Source organism: Meriones unguiculatus, chromosome 3 (assembly GCF_030254825.1).
Source record: "Meriones unguiculatus strain TT.TT164.6M chromosome 3, Bangor_MerUng_6.1, whole genome shotgun sequence".
NCBI lineage: Eukaryota > Metazoa > Chordata > Mammalia > Rodentia > Muridae > Meriones > Meriones unguiculatus.
Genome location: NC_083351.1, coordinates 49,743,182 through 49,758,075, shown reverse-complemented (window position 1 = coordinate 49,758,075; position 14,894 = coordinate 49,743,182). Strand labels below are relative to the sequence as shown.

At 36.1% G+C, this 14,894-nt stretch overlaps 1 pseudogene; it reads left to right on the top strand.

Moving 5' to 3' along the window:
• Positions 1 to 6,535: 6,535 nt before the first annotated feature.
• On the top strand, positions 6,536 to 7,465 carry LOC132652763 (putative vomeronasal receptor-like protein 4; annotated as a pseudogene).
• The last annotated feature ends 7,429 nt before the right edge of the window (positions 7,466 to 14,894 follow it).

Sequence of the window (14,894 nt, the reverse complement as noted above, 5' to 3'; positions counted from 1 at the left end):
TACTTAGTGTTTTATTTGTAAAATATATGAAAAATTTTGTTTTTGCTCTTTTTTGTGTGTTCTATGTGCTTCTTGTATTTGTATGGCTGTGTCTTTTTTTAGTTTGGGGCAATTTTCTTTTACTATCTTATTGAAAGTGTTGTATTTGCCATTGACTTTGGATTCTTCTCCATCAGATGTGCCTGTAATTTAAAAGTTTGATGATTTTTCATGGTGTCTCACATAAACAATGCTTTCGCTGCATGTACTTTATCAACTGAGTTACATCCCTAGCCCCACAGCCTGATTTCTGCTGATAATATATTTACATTACTTCACTTCTGTGTGCTCTTTAAGAATGATTACTTTCCCCAAGTGTGCATTTGGAGGAGGAGAAAATACCTTAATTTTATCAAAAGAGCTGTTAATATTTAGATAAGACCTTGAGGTCACTGTCAAGTAAGCATGGAGGCCACAACAAATGTTTTGGAAGCAGGAAGGATACTTTGGTAAATGTTTTTCTATTTGTTTTAAATAGAATATTATTTTTGTTACTTTTGTTTTGTTCACAAGATTGGGATCAGTTAATCTGTACAGACAGGTGTGTCCTGGGGATAATTGCTCATACATGGGAAACCCAGAGCTCAGCTGTTGCTGCTTCACTCACTGTTCTCCAGGAATTAGGGAAGTTAACTTCTCCATTTGTTGGTACTTTCTAATAACCTGAAAGACAGAACTGCCCTCTCCAGATGAGATGATAATTATAGGTCTAGAGGGAGATGAGCTGATGACATATCTTTCTTATAACTACATTTTAGGGCCTCATTCTACATGGATGTTTGTCAAAGGGCCAGCCTGGTAAGTGCTTCTTTTTCTCTTCATTAACGATGAGAGCTGAGAATAGATGGCAGAGTGAAGCAAGATTATCTGTAAGAAATGATTATAGAATTATCTGATTAGAATATTACTTTTGAGGCTTACTGTATAATAAGCACCCAACAGATGCTGGTAGATGTAAAGATATCAGTATAATGATTAATAAAAGCACAGATTTCACTTAAAATGATCTATGATTATAGTATATGTGACAGTGGAAGGGGGCTATTCAAAAGAGGACAGGGTCTAGCAAAAGGGTAGATAGGATAGGCTAACAGGGTGAAAGTCATTAATGGATATCATAGAGTGAATGAAAATATCACAAACCCCATCACTGTTTACAGTGAATGTACATTCATATATATAAATATTTATATATTTATAGCTCTAGATGCAATATTTTAAAGAGCATATGTGAAATAGGATTCTCCTGAGAGTGTACTGTAATAATTCTAAGAACATGATTCCATCTATTGCCAACTGTGTAAGTCTTCCATCCCTTTAACAAAACACCTGAAATTCATTAGAGGGTTAAATACAAAGAACAGACATTTATTGGTTTGCAGGCATATATTTGCAATATTAAGGTATATTTTAATTATATTTTATATTTTCTCATTTTAGTACTTTTCTAAAGTTAACTGATTGTATACATTTAATTATATGAAACTTGAGCTAGGAATATTCAACAAATATTAGCTAAGTTAGTGTTTATCAGTAATTATCTAGCCTGTTAAGTCTGTATATATTTAGGAATTCTTAGGAAAGTTTCAACTCATGTCCTAGTAAAACATAAGACATTGATAACATTATATATTACATTTTTTATAAATTTAGATAGATTTGTTTATTTTATTGTAATGATTTTTATTGTAATGATTTTTATTTTATTGTAAAGAAATAAGGTATTTCTTTTTGGAATATTCAAATGTATCTATAAGTCTCACTTCACCTATTTATTAAATCCATGTAAAGTTATTCTTACAAAAATGTAAACTGGATAATTTTCAGAAGATATTTGAGTGTTTAAAATAAATTCAGTTTCCTGAATAAAAAAAAAAAAAGAAAAAAAAAAAAGAAGCTAAATAACAAGGAGGACCTTAGGGAAGATGCTTAATTCTCATTCAGATGAACCAAGAATCTCATTTCTTTCTCATATTCTTTCTGCACCCCAATTTAAATTTTGTTTCTAGGATAAATTAAAAATGCTGTGTAAATAGATTTTTATTAATGATGTATGCATGTGAATATAAATTCTGATACTTACAATTAAACTATTCCCTTAACCTGTAATACTAATCTATAAATGGGAGAATGCATATTTCACTCTTTCTGTCTGTATTTCACTTTTGGTCTATTAATAATTTTGCTAATTTAATAAAGCAATACATTTTCTAGTGCAAAAAAAATAAATTCAGTTTTAATATTTCAAGTTTTCTAAATTGACCCTTGTAACACTGAAAATGATATAATATTGAGTATAATATTGATATAATATTGAGTGCTTTTCATTAAAGCCGAGAAATATATTTTCAATTCTCAAATAGTATAAAAATATTTAAAGTGAAAATCCCCAAGGTTTTCTTCAATAGTTACAAAATAAACTGCTCATTAAAATATGCATTCACAAAAAATGCCAAGTAGATTTAAGCTTAATATTATCACAAGACTATGTTTTCATTTTGCTGGAATATCTTTTACTGACGTGTATACGAGAATCAAATGGACAGTGAAGGCAGGTGTGGTGCTCACACCTATAATCTCAGTATTTTTAAGGCAGGAACATCCTCTGTTTGTTTGAAGCCACTCTGAACTACAGGTTGAGATCCTTATCTCTTTCTCTTAAACATACACACACGTACACACACACACACTTTTCCATTGAACACTTTCTTATCTTTACTTAACTCATGCCATGCAACTTGTGATGAATCTCTGAGCTTGATGGCTTCCCCACAGTCTCTGCAGGGACACTCCTGCTGCTGCTGCTGCTTCATCTCAGGGTATCATAAGTGTGAGACTGTAATATTCTAGTCAGCTTCTGTGTGCTTCCAGTCAGTTTTGTGCTTTTACCTGCACAAACCTCAATTTACAAAGAACAATTCATGCTTTTAAATTATTTAAGAGTAACAGGGAATATCTATGAATTAATGCATTATTAATAAATGAGCAGTATTTATTTCTGCTCTCCTTACCTGTTTCATGGAACTAGCTTGTGTGGCTAAGGTTTTTCACCTCTGGAGATTCCTGTAGAGTTATTCTCACTGTTAAAGTGGACAGTACATCAGGCAACATCAACTATCTTGTCACCTGAAAGCCACGTACTCACTTTTTGTTCTCTTCAGCAGTCATACTGCTTATAGGTCATTACTCACTAAATGTGTTAAAATGTAAAACAAATTGATACTTTTCATCTACTATACTTGCATGTTTTTTAGATTATTAAATCTCCACAAAGCAGAAGGTAAATATCAGCATAGTTCAAAAGACAAGACTGTTCTAAAATCAAATACTGTGATAATGAAGCGATAAAGTGGCCTTTCTCGGAAGAATGTAGATCTATGCACAAAGCAGCTCTTGGCCTCTTTTGCTGCAGGTGTCCTCAGACAGCTGCCTACACACTCTTTAGGTCTCCGTCAATCTAACAGTGATGGCCTCTCCATTATGATGAATGTTTATGGATACACTTTGGGTTTTATTACTTACAACTAAAATTACAATTTAAACTAATGTGAAAACCCCCAGCACTGTCATTTGTTTTGTTCCAAATAAAATAAATGGATTTTCTCAGTGCATGCATTTGTCAACAACTCTGTAGCCATGGTAGCTGTGGTATTTTCTCGACTAGTCTCAGCTTCAGTTAACTCCAGAGAAAGATGTCATTGAGAAGGTATGCCATTTTCTGCATGGAACAAACATTTAGAACTCAAAGGATATGAAGCAGAAAGGTTGAAGAATGTATCTTAGGGAAAAGAAAAGAAACATTCTAGAATAGTAACTTTTACCTCATATTATCATTGTTTTATATTACTTATATTGCATTTGCTATGTTAATAATTGTATATGAATAAGTTATAAAATAATACATATATGGTTTGTGCAATAGTAAATTTTAACAGCCACATACAACAGTGCTTCTCAATTGTAAAATCAGAATAAGGTTACTGTTTTATTAATTTAAAGATCAAGACTTGAATTAAATATTGAGGAGCTTTTTATCAACTATCTATCTATCATCTATCTATTATTTTTCATGTACGTGCATTTTGCTTGTATGTCGGCGTACCACTAGTATGCCATGTCAGAGAGGGCAATAGACTCCCCAGAACTGGAGTTACAGATAATTATGAGCCACCATGTCATTGCTGGGAACCTAACCCAGGTCCTCTGCAAGAGTTAAAAGTGCTCTTAACCACTGATTCCTCTCTTCAGTTTATATCCTGGAGCTTCAAAGAAAAAAGAACATTACTGTGCTCCTACTGTAAATGTATGTTGGTGAAAGAATCAGATGTTTGCTCTGGTGATTTGGATGAATTCATTCCTCCACTGGATTAAGCTCTTTAGGCATAAAAATATAAATATATATATATATAAAATCTGTGGCCCATGCTATTTCATTCATGGGGATGTTGTAGGATGGTCTCTTCTACTAACTTCTGCATTATTTCCATTATATGTTCATGCATCTATATATGTGAATTATACAACTGAACTTGAAAATAGAATTGAGTGCTTTTCCCCCTCACAGTCTGAATCAGTAGTCATTTCTATTTCTCCATCACAAAGCTGATTTTAAAATACTGAATTAAATTAGTTCAACAATAAATTGATCTGATTAACCCGGCCAGATGAGTTACATAAGACCAAAGGTAAGATTGTTGAGTGAAACTGTAAAAATGTCTGGGAGCTAATGGTGTGTAACACTTGGGACCTTGTTTTCCAGTGCATCAGAAGGAATCTCTTTTAAACAGAAATTCCCAAAGAGCGTCAGTTCATGGTCATCTTCAGCAAGTTCATGTTTGTCATAATGTGTGGAAAATAGTGATCATGTTACTGTTACTTCTTCTCTCTTGTTGGAGGCTCCTAGCTCCACATCTGAGGATGTAACTGCGTAGCCTGTAGTAACTGTGGAAATCAGAAAAGCAAAACGGGACCGTTGCCATGACAGGGGTGCCAGTGGGTGCAATAGAGAATAGAAGAGCAAGGTTCAAGTGTGTGATCAGGGAAATGGGAAACAACAGGGCTCCTTAGTGGGGAAGAGGGAGGGAAATACAGAAGAAGGTGTGAGGAAGTAAAGTAGCAGGATACAATTGATCAGATAGAGAAAAGGGAAAAATGAGAGAATGTGTGGATTCATAAGGGTGCGGAATGTAAATACAAAATAGGAAGTTAGGCAAAATAACCATATGTCTTTAGTTTTGTATGATGAGGATGTAAGATTTTGTGGAAGAATAAGCAAACAAACAAAAAGAGAATTGAGGTAAACCTTTTGCTGATTCAAATAGTGAGATTATCATGAATTATCGCTGTGATTCAATTAGAAATTTGAATGAAAAAATTGTTACTAAAATACATCATAGTAAAATTATAGACTATGAGTCTGACTCACCTGATTGGATTCTTTTAGTTATTTTTTTCTTCAGACTGACACAGTTTTGTTCAGTTGTACAAATGTGATTAACAATTTCTGCTCCTCACTACTATTTTAGGTGGTAACAATAAAATGAGGCAATTTAAATCAATAGGATTGGATTTTTAAAATTTTTACTTTTTAATATTAATCACAGGTTATTTACTTTGTATCCCAGATATAACCCCCTACTTCAGTCCCTCCCAATCCTACCCTCCCTCCCTCATTTCCTCTCTGCCCCTTTCCAAGTCCACTGCTAGGGGAGGTCGTCCTCCCCTTCCACCTGATTGACCCTACCTTATCAGGTATCTTCAGTACTGGCTGCAATGTCCTCCTCTGTGACCTAGCAAGGCTGTTCCTTTCTTGGGGGCTAGTGGAGGTAAGGGAGCCAGTCCTTGAGTTTATGTCCAAAATAGTTCCTGTTCCCCTTACTAGAGTATCCACTTGGATACTAGCTACCATGAGCTACATCTGAGCAGGAGTTCTAGGTTATATCCCAACATGGTTCTTGGTTGCAGAAACAAGAGGACCCCCTTGCCCTGATATATTTTATCCTTGTGAAGCGCCTGTCCTATCCCGGTCATATTAACAAATGGGATGGACATGGGAAGTAGGAGAAAACAAGAAACAGGACAGGAGCCTACCACAGAGAGCCTCTGAAAGACTCTACCTAGCAGCATATCAAAGCAGATGCTGAGACTCATAACCAAACCTTTGGCAGAGTGCAGGGAATCATATGATAAAATAGGATTGGTTTTCTAAAGTTGATATGCAGGTGCAATACAGGCACACAAAATACGAGTTCTGTATAGATATGAATGTGGATGCATTTGTTAATCTATATGTGCTATATATACGAGCGACACATGGAGGCTATATACAAATGTAGGCTATGATGGACAGCCTGGATCTTCAAAAGTTAGAAATACGGATTAATAAAAAATTAGTGAGAAAAATGGAATTATGATACAGACATACTGTCCAATGAATTACAAGTTTGATGAGTAATCTTTTTTTTTTTTCTTCAGATATAAGAACTATGCCTCTACTATGGTCTTCAGATGAATATACTTCTCACCTATGTCCTCATTAAAGGATGTCCTTTATATTCAAGCTGGGCTTGGAGTCCTGGCCAATTTGTTTCTCCTTTTTTTCTATTCTTTCACAATCCTAGGTCACAGACCTAAGCCCATGGACCTGATGTCTTGTCAACTAACCTTTGTTCATATAATGATGCTCCTGACAGGAGGAGACATTTGGCTTACAGACATATTTGAGTCACTGAACATTGAGAATTACATCAAATGTAAGACAACTTTCTACATACACAGGGTGCTGAGAGGCCTCTCTATCTGCATCACCTGCCTCCTGAGTGTGTTCCAGGCTGTTACTATCAGTCCCAGGAGCTCTCTGTTGGCAAATTTTAAACATAAGCTTAAAAAATACATGATCTATGCTTTCTTATGTATTTGGTCTTTGAATTTGTCCTTTAATAGTAACCTGATCTTCTATGTTGGTGGTTTTACCAATGTGAGTGAGACAAACCAGATGAAGGTCACTGAATCTTGCGTAGTCTTCCAAATGAACTATGTCATCAGGGGATTGTTTATAACAGTGACAACCTCCAGAGATGTGTTTCTTGTAGCAGTCATGCAGACCACAAGTACATACATGGTGATAATCTTGCTCAGACATCAGAGGCAATGCAAGCATCTTCATAGCATCAGCCACCTGAGAGTGTCTCCTGAGAAAAGGGCCACCCGGACCATCTTGCTGCTGGTATTTTTCTTTGTGGTCATATACTGGGTGGACTTCATCATTTCATCTACCTCATTCCTTGTGTGGATGTATGACCCCTTCATCCTGAATATTCAGAAATTTGTGATGAATGCCTATCCCACCATTACTCCTTTGGTCCACATCAGTTCTGATAAGAGAATCATCAATGTGCTGAAAATCTTACAGTTAAAATGCTACTAGATCTTTTTAAAGGATTTTTTCTTCTATTAAAAATAATGATGGGCTCTCTGGCCTCCCCACTCCCAAGGGAGGAGCAGTCCTGTTAGGCCACAGAGGAGGGCTTTGCAGCCAATCCTGAAGATACCTGATAAAACAGTATCAGATGAATGGGGAGGAGGTCCCCCCCATCAGTGGACTTGGAAAGGGGTACGGAGGAGATGAGGGAGGGAGGGACTGGGAGGGAATGAGGGATCGGGACATGGCTGGGATAAAGAGTTAATAAAATGTAACTGATAAGAAAAAAGTAAAATTAAATAAAAAAATAATGAATATATTTTTATTGATATATTGTGCCAGCGTGTATGCATGTGTGCATTCCAGGTGACCTCAGAGTTCTGAAGAGTATAAACAAGCCTCAATAGATACAAGAAAATTGAAATAGCCACTTGTAATTTTATCAGATCACTGTGGATTAATGCTGGAATTCAGTAACAAAAGGAATAACAGAAAGCCTAATAACACATGGAAACTGAAAAACCTTTCTACTCAAGGACCACTGGGTCAGGGAAGAAACAAAGAAAGAAACTAAAAACTTCCTAGAATTCAATGAAAAAGAAGACACAACATAGCCAAACTTATGAGACACAATGAAAGCGGGGCTAAGGGAGAATTCATAGCATTGAGTCCCTTCTTTCAGAAACTGTAGAGTTCTTATGCTAGCATATTAAAAGCATACCTTAAAGCTCTAGAATAAAAAGAAGCGAACACACCCAAAGGAAATAGATGGCCGGAAATAATCAAATTCAGGGATGAAATCAATAATTTAGAAACAAGTAGAATGATAGAATTAATGAAGCCAAGAGCTGGTTCGTTGAGAAACAAGATAGAGAAACCAGTAGTAAAACTAACTAAAAGGCAAAGGGAGAATATAAAAATTAACAAAATCAGAAATGAAAAAAAGCCCATATTCCACAAAATTGAAAAACTTTGTTTTTGTTTTGTTTGTTTTGTTTTTTGTTTTTGGTTGAGAGACTTTTAATAACTGCCACTATTTCCTTAGGGGTTACAGGACTGTTTAGTTTGCCTGCCCTTAATTTAACTTTGGTAAGTCCTATTTATCAACAAACGTATCCTCTTTGTTTAGATTTTCCAATTTCATAGAATATAGGCTCACAGCCAAACATTGGGGAATGTGTAGGGGACCTTGTGGAAAAAAGGGAGGAAAGAGAAAAGGACCTGGAAGTGACAGGAGATTCACAAAAAGACCAACATAGCCAACTAACCAGGGGCCAGAGAGGCTTACTGGTACTGAAGCAACAATCTTCAGGAACTGGACCTAGGACCCCTACAAAGATTTAGCTTATGTTACACTTAGGCCTCATGTGGGTCGTCTAGTAAGGGAAGTAGAGACTGCATTGGACACAGACTCACTTGTCCTCTGTCAGATATAGGGTTGGTAAAAAGCCTTTCCCAGTCTGTAGGCTGTCGTTTTGTTCTGATGACTGTGTCCTTTGCTTTATTGAAGCTTTTCAGTTTCATGTGACCTCATATGTTGATTGTTGATCTTAGAGGCTGTGCTGTTTGTATTCTGTTCGGGAAGTTGTCTCCTGTACCCATGAGGTCAATATGGGATGGGGTTGTAAGGAAGCGAGAAAGAGGGGGATAGGGAGATAGATAGATAGATGATAGATAGATAGATAGATAGATAGATAGAGAAATTTCTAAGGCTTTCCAAGAGCTAAAGTTGCAGAAAGAAACATAAATATCCTAAGTATCATTTCCAGAAGTTTAGAGGCCACCTAGGACATACCTCCTGTTGGGTATTGAAATCACTTACTGTTAATGGATTGATGTTAATCTGTGTCTTTTAATCCAGTTGTAAAATTTATTTGATATGAAATTGGGTGTTCCTGAATTTGATACAGTTTCATTTAGGGTGGTAATGTCTTCTTGGCCCACTCTTTCCTTGATTAGAATGAAGTTTGCCTCTTTATCTCTTCTGATTAATTTTAGTTCAAAGTCTCTTTTGTCAGACCTTAGGATAAGGACATCTGCCTTCATCCTTGTCCCACTGTAGCACTCTTGTCTATTCTTTTACTCTGTGGTGCCTATCTTAAAAATTAAGATGTGTTTCTTGAAGGGAGAAGATAAAGAGAATTTATTTCTTGATCTATACGGTTAGTCTGCAACTTTTGAGTAGAGAATTGGTGCCATTCATGTCTAAATTGTTACTGAAATGTGTGTTTTAGCTTTGGTCAACATGCTATTGATTTTTGTTTTTGATTTTTTTTTCACTGTGACTTTATGTTTGAATACTTTTCGATCATATTTTTTCACAGTCTCTCTGCTATGCTTATTATTTTCTTCCACCCCAAATAATGCTTTCTGTATTACCTTATGTATGGTTTGTTGAATATGATTTTTTTAGGCTGTCTATGATGTGGAAAATTGTTCCTCTTCTTTCAATCATAGCAGTAGTTTTGCTGGGTATACTATTTAAATCGGATATAATTTTGGAATTGGGATGTATTGCTTCTGGCTCTTCTGGCTTATAAAGTTTAGCTTGAGAAATCAGCTGTTCTTTCTCCATGGGATTAGTGAAGTTCACTTTTCCATTTGATGAGTTGTCTTTATTTGTGATTTGTGGTTTTTCTCTTAGAGACTTCCATCCCCTTTTTTGTTTTGTATGCTTAGTGTTTTAATGTAATGGAAGTTTTGGTTTCTTTGTAAACTCAGTTATGTTATGTAAATATGTTTTTATTTTAATTCCAATCGTAGGATTTCAGTTGAGCTTTTGTATGTCTGCAGCTGCTGTTAATTATCTCATGCAGGGCATCACCTTGACAGCTGGTAAATGCCTGCATTGTGTGGTACAGAGAGGAGTGTGTTCTAGGGCTCTGAGGATATAAACATGAGAGCCCAGAAAAAGAAAGTGTGGCATGTGATGTTGGCATGTGGCAAGTGGCAGTTTGAAGACACCAGAGATGAACGGTGTGGCTTTTGGAGTAGACAAAACCACTTTGGGCTGCAGTGGCTTGGAGGAGACTGCTGGCATTGTTTGCTGTTGATGGAGATTGGTGTAGCCCTAATAGAACCAATCAACCCTAAACAGCTAGGAGAAAGAATTCAAGGGGTCTGTACCCCTTCTCTCCAGTGATCTTCTCTCTCCTACCTAGGGTTGGGGGTAAGGTGGGGAAAAGAGACTTCAAGAACCACAGACACACAAAAATAATAATTTAAAATGATAGCTCCATTTTTAACTATAAGATGCATAAAAAACTTGCTTCTGTGCTTCTCTTTTTGTGTTCTGTGTGCTTCTTGTATTTGTATTAGCTAGTGTTTGGGCAGTTTTCTTCTTTGACCTTATTGAAATTCCTGTGTTTGACATTGACGTGGGTTTCTCCTCCCTCACCTGTACCTATAATTTGAAAGTTTACTTTTTTTTATGATGTCCCACATACAGAATACTTTCTAGACAAACACTCTACCAACTGAGCTATATTTCCAGCCCCATAGCGAGATTTCTGCTGATAATACACTCACATTAGTTCACATCTGTGTGCTCTACAAGAAAGATTACTTTGCCCAAATGTGTTTGGAGGAGATGATATTTTCTTAATTTTAGTAAAAGAGCTGTTACTCTCTAGGTTGGACCCTGAAGCCACTGTCAAGTAAGTATGGAAGCCACCACAAATGTTTTCTGAGCAGGAATGATACCTTGGGGAAAACTGAAATGCTTTCTACTTCTTTTAAATGGAATATTACTATTGTTACTTTTGTTTTCTTCACAAAGTTAAGATCAGTCAATCCACATAGACAGGTATGGCCTGCGGAGAATATCTCACACATGGAGACCCAGAGCACAGCTCTTCCTATTCTAATGTCTTCTTGAAATTAGGAAAGTTCACTTTTCCATTTGATGGCACCACTTTCTAACAACCTCAAGGTCAGAACTGCCTTCTCCAAATGACATGATAATTGTGGGTCTAGAAGGAGATGAGCTAATGACATTTCTTCCCTATAAGTACTTCTTAGGGCCTCATTCTCCAAGGATGTTTATGGGAGGCCCAGCTTGTTTAGTGTTTCTTTTTCATTTCCTTAATACTAAGAGCTGAAAGTCCAAGATTGAATGAAGCAGGCATTTCTGTAATAAGTGATTTGAGAATTCTATGATTCTGATATTTCTTTGAATCATCGTTTATCATAAGAAAAAACATCAGATGCTTCTAGACATAATGACATCAGTATAATGATTTATAAAACACAAAAATTTCACTTAATATGATCTTTGATTATAATACATGTTACAGTAGAAGGGAGTCTATTGGAAAGAGAAAAGGGGCCTAGCAGAAGGTCGACAGAGTGATAGGAAAGGCTACTAGGGTGAAGTCAATCAATAGGCATTATATATTGAATAAAAATATTATGGAACCCATCACTTTTTATAATGAATGTACATTCATATCTATGTTAAACATAGTTCCAGATGCAATATTTTCTATTTTAAGGAGCACATCTGACATAGAATTCTCCTGAGTGTATACTCTAATAATTCTAAAAATCTGGTTCTATCAATGTATTCCCAATTGTGTTAGTTTTCTATCCCTGTAACAAAACACCTAGAATACCTTACAGGACAAAAAACAAAGAACAGATATTTATTGGTTTTAAGAGTACATTAGTAATATTAAGGTGCATTTAAATTGTATCTTGTAACTTCTAGTTTTACTACTTTTCTCAAGTTAACTGACTGTATATATTTATTTAAATGAAACTTAAGCTAGGATTGTTCAATAATATTAACTAAATTAGTGTTTATCAGCAATTTCATATTTTAAGTTTGCATATACTTAGGAACTCTTACAAAGTTTCAACTCTTGGCTTAGTAAGACCTAAGACTTTTTAACATCCTATAAGTTTTAAAATTTTTACATAGATTTGTCTACTCTATTGCAATGATCCCCAATAAAGTAGATTTTTATTGGTACTTTATTTTTTATTTAAATTATTTTTTAATTTTTATTTATTTATATTATTAGTTACATTTTATTAACTCTGTATCCCACTCTCTCATTCGCTCCCAATCTCACCTGCCCTCCCTCATCTCCTCCCTGCCCATTTCCAAGTCCACTGATAGGGGAGGACCTCTTGCCCTTTCATCTGACCCTGGTTTGTCAGTATCTTCAGGCCTGGCTGCAAAGTCCTTCTCTGTGGCTTAGCACGGCTTCTCCTTTCTTTGGGGGTGGGGAGGCCAAAGAGCCTGCCATTGAGTTCATGTCAGAAATAGTCACTGTTCCCCTTACTAGGATACACACTTGGATACTGAGCTACCATGGGCTACCTAGAACAACTGAGCAGAAGTTCTAGGTTATATCCATACATGGTCCTTAGTTGGAGAAACAGTCTCATATAAGACCCTTGTGCCCAGATATATTTGGTCATTATGGATCTTCTACCCTCTCCAGGTCATATTAACTCCCCCTTCTTTTATATGATTCCCTGCACTTTGCCGAAGTTGTGATTATGAGTCTCAGTATCTGCTTTGATGCACTGCTAGGTAGAGTCTTTCAGAGGCCCTCTGTGGTAGGCTCCTATCCTGTTATTTGTTTTCTTCTACATGCAATGCCCATCCCAATTGTCTTTATAAGTGGGGATTGATCATCTTACCCCTGTTCCTCTTTCTTGTTTATCTTCTTTAGGTGTATAGATTTCATTTTGTATATCATATCTTATAGGTCTAAATAAGTGAGTATATATATGTGTGTATATGTGTATATGAGTATATACACACACATACATTATATATATAATGTATATATATATGTATATATATATGTACATATATATGTACAGATATATACATATGTATATATATGTACATGTATATATATGTACAGATATATATATGTATCTTTCTCCTTCTGGGATACCTTACTCAGAATGATCTTTTCTAGATCCCACCATTTGCCTGCAAATTTCATGATTTCCTTGTTTTTAATTGTGGAGTAGTATTCCATTGTGTGAAAATACCAGTTTCTGTATCCATTCCTCCATTGATGGATATCTGGGTTGTTTCCAGGTTCTGGCTATTAGAAATAAAGGTGCTACAAACATGGTTGAGCAAATGTCCTTGTTTTGTACTTCAGCAACTTTTGGATATATGCCTAGGATTGATATAGCTGGGTCTTGAGGAAGTGCTATTCCTAATTGTCTGAGAAAGCATCAGATTAATTTCCGAAGTGGTGTATGGGTACTTTAAAACACCTGGAAATCTTACCTAACTTTTCATCTTCTTTGAAAATATATTTTTTATTTATATGTGTGAGTGCATGTATGCATGTGTGCATTCCTGGTGCTCACAGAGGTCAAAAGAGGTCATGGGATCCCCTGGAACTGGACACAGAATGTTATAAGGAGTAATTCTGGTGCAACCCATTTTTTTTCTAAAACAAAGATTCTTCTTAAACTTTAATAGTTCAAGTATCAAAACAAGATTTTTTATATGACTTAAATAAAATCTGTGGTATTACTTCTACTTTTTATCATAAATATGTCTCTGATGTTGAGTTTACTCAAAGGTAGCTGCTTGTTGTTAGTGACTTTTAAGCCTTTCTTTTGAAAATGTCTTCATCTTCTCTAAATTGTAGCTTTAATTCTGCTAACTCATTAAAATTTATCTGGATCCTACTGTGAAGTGAAATTTTCCATTTTTTAAAGCAGGGTTACTCAATGAGTCTGCCATGAAAATTTCATACACTGTTTGTTTTCACTTTATTTCACCTACACAGCCCTTCACTCTGAGGTAGTGTCTATCTTTGTTGCATAGGTGTGTTTCTTGGATGCAGCAGATTGTTGGATCCTGTTTCAACAACTATTCTGTTAGTCTGTGTCTTTTTATTGGAGAGTTGAGCCCATTGATGTTGATAGTTAATAGCGACCACTGAACATTGGTTCCTATTATTGTAGAGTTGGCGGTTGTACTGTGATTCATTGCTTGTTTTCTTTCAATTTTTGTTGGGAAATTATCTGTATCCTATGTATTCTTGGGTGTAGTTGTTTTCAATGGAGTGGAATTTTTCTTGTAGTATCTTCAGTAGGGATGGTTTACTGTTTAGATATTGCTTAAATATACTTTTGTTGGGGAGCCAAGATCGCGGCGCTGGGAGAGCACCCCGTTTGAGAAGCAGGACAGCACTCTCTGTGCAGAGACCAGGAGACTGAACTCTGGGCCCTGAAACTACATCAATCGTGTTTCCTAGGTGAGGGGAGGCTCCCACGGCGTGGGAATCGGTCGGGTCCACTCACGGCTACCCAGCCAGAACCCGGAAGAAATCCCGGGTAATGCGGGCTTTGTGTCTCTGGGCTGGAGCTGCAAGCGTGCGTGTCCCAATCACTTTCCCAGGTTGATTCGTGGGCACAAGGGTATCTGAGACTGGGAGTCCCAGTCGAA